At 59.7% G+C, this 2,806-nt stretch overlaps 1 pseudogene; it reads right to left on the bottom strand.

Moving 5' to 3' along the window:
- Positions 1–261: 261 nt before the first annotated feature.
- On the bottom strand, positions 262–1,831 carry LOC127594545 (33 kDa inner dynein arm light chain, axonemal-like; annotated as a pseudogene).
- Positions 1,832–2,806: the final 975 nt, after the last annotated feature.

Raw genomic sequence — 2,806 nt, forward strand, 5'->3', positions numbered from 1 at the left:
CGGCTGGTGATCGTGCTGCTGGGGAACAAGAGCGACCTGGTCGAGGATGTGTAGGTGCGGACAGAGGCCATCGAGGACTTCACGAACGAGTACAAGTGCAAGTACTTCGAGGTGTCGGCCCGCTCGGGGAGCAACATCGAGGCCGCGCTGCAGTACATGGCCGAGCGACTCTTTGACACCTACGCCACGCCCGAGCAGCGGAGCACGCTCGAACGAAGCGGGCTATTGCAATTACGGGTGCAACCTGGTCTGATTGCGATGTCACTTCTCGAGGCGGATGGTGCTCAGGAAGGTGTCCAAGTTCTGGGCCTGGTACTTCAGGAACTCCAGCTCCTCCTTCATCCGCGCCTCCTCGATCCTGCTGCCGCTCCTTGATCTTCTTCTCCACCGGAGTCGCGCTTGCTGTTCAGCTCGATGCGCTTCTCTTCGAGCTGGAACTTGCGCGCCTCCATCCGCCTGATCTCTTCCTCAGCTCGTCCACCCCCTCTTCCGCTTTCAGCTGCTTGCGCATCCCGAACACCACCGAGCTCTGGTACAGGGTCTGGTAGGCCGCGATTGTCATCTTCAGCTCGTCCCGCACCCGCATCAGCAAGCAGTCCCCGCTCGGGCAGTCGATCGTCACCTTGCCGGATCAGCTCGTCGAAGCACTGCGAAAAGAGTTCCTCCCGGATGGGGCAGATGCCCTTCTCGCGGGCCTGCCGCTCCTTGAGCCGCTCAGCCAGCAGGGGTCTCGAGGCGCTTGGTGTCCTCGCGGCGAGACCAGGGAGTGCGAGACGTACTGGACGTACAGTTTGCCGGCATTGACCCACTCGCGCGGAGGGATGATTCGCGTTGAGGATGTCCTCGGGGGAAGGCTTGCTTTCATGGGGCACTCTGCTACCTTCTTGGACTTCTGGTATTCCTCGTAGTTCTGGGCCATCTCGATCTCGCTCTCGTACTTGATCAGTGACTCCGCCCGCCCGTTTCAGTCATGCCCAATTATCAATGCACTGTGAAGATATCTCTGCGCTTAGGCGGCTGCCTCTCTACTTTCGGGCCCTTGAAGACGGGACTGTCCTATTGACCAACTCAAGGCAGCCCGAAGCCAGGCCCGTCCGCGCCATCCCACCCGACAGCCGGGGTCTCGACCCTACACCTTTCCGACCGACGAATCCCTGCTGACGTGCTGGCAGTCCGGCTGCCCAACTTGAAGGAGGCCGTCCTCCGGCAAAATTCAACTGGAGGACATGCACAAGATCATAAAGGGCTTGCAGACCAAGCTGGAATCGCTCTAGATAAGCAAATGCTCCTACATAACCTTGCCAGACCTACTGGCGAGGGCGGGGCTGCCCTACCTCAAGACCCTGACAATCATGAACTGCATTCTGGGGCTAGCGTCAGACATCTCCTCGAGGCGGACTTCCCCCATCTGTAGGAGCTTCGCCTCGAGCGAGTGATGATCTCGTAAATCAAGCGCATTTCCTTCAGCAACCTCAGAGTGCTCACCTGTCCTGCAACCAACTCAAGAGCCTCTCCTTTCTCTTCGGAGGCAGCTTTTAGTCCCTGGAGGAGCTGCTGCTGAGCTGGAACCTGCTCGGCCATGCAGCGATTAAGCAGCTCCGGAAGGTTGAACTGCCTGCCCTCAAAAGCCCTGTCGCTGTCTAACAATCCGCTGAATGGGGCGGGTGCTCAATAGCTAGTGCTGGGGAGTTGGGACTGCGTCTAGAACCTGGAGCTGAGCTGGTGCTACCTCTAGAACGAAGGGGCCCTCTTGGATCGGCGATGGGCACTGGCCCTCGCTGCGGCGACTGGACCTCAGCATGAACAGTCTCACCAACAGCGCCATGTACATGCTGGCGCGCCTACCTCCCCTGTAAAATCTCAAACTGGGCAACAACCACATCTCCGAACAGGGCATCCGCACGATCGTCTAGTTCCAGCGCGGGCTCTAGAGTCTGAGCCTGAGCCAGTGCTCGATCGGAGACCAGGGATTGACGGAAATGGCGGGCAGGATGCAAAAACTGCGAAGACTAGTGCTGCGCTGGGTGAACTACACTGAGGAAGGACTGCTCTCCTTTAACCGCAGGGACTGGCCTGCCCTGTCATAGCTGGTGCTGCGGGACCGCCGGACAGTAACCACCCAGCACGCCCTGAAGGCGGCCTTCCCAGAGCTCAATATCAGCTGACAGATCAATCGCGGCGCATCATGGGCCCAATCTTGGACTGCACGCTCTTGTACTTGCCCAGCTTGTACTCGTAGTTGTCCTTGATGCTCTGGGTCGAGACGGGCTCTTCCCGGTGAGACTGAGGCTGCACTCTCTGCGGGCGGTCGGAGGGGCTGAACACTCGCCGCACTGCCTCGCGCTACTCCTTGAGGGCCTGCTCGTGCGCCCCGTACAGGTTGCAGACCCACGTCCTTGATGGGCGTGCTGGGCCTGTTCTTCATGCCGAAAGTAACTGCCCCCTCGGGCTATCGCTGCGGCTTGGTCTTCTTGTGGCCCTCGTGCTTCTTGACCCGCAGCTCGTTGTGCCTGCGGTACTCGGTCATGTCCTTGGCGCAGGGTGCCACCCCTCACCACGCAGTCTCGGTTCATCCCGATGAAGTCCTTCCTCTGGGTCTCGATCTGAGAGGGCTTGTGGGCCTCCCAACTGAAGAGGGCTGGTGAGCAGGGTACAGTCTTTGGCAGTCACGCCGTCCTTGCGGGGCACGTAGCCGTAGGCGTGTCCTTCGGGCGGCAGGTCGTGGAAGCCCGGCTTGCAGCGGCCTAACTCGTCCTTGGTGATCAAAACGTTTTTCATTATGTCCGACGAGGAGGAAGAATGGGAC

This window comes from Hippocampus zosterae, unplaced genomic scaffold, assembly GCF_025434085.1.
Source record: "Hippocampus zosterae strain Florida unplaced genomic scaffold, ASM2543408v3 HiC_scaffold_199, whole genome shotgun sequence".
Taxonomy (NCBI): domain Eukaryota; kingdom Metazoa; phylum Chordata; class Actinopteri; order Syngnathiformes; family Syngnathidae; genus Hippocampus; species Hippocampus zosterae.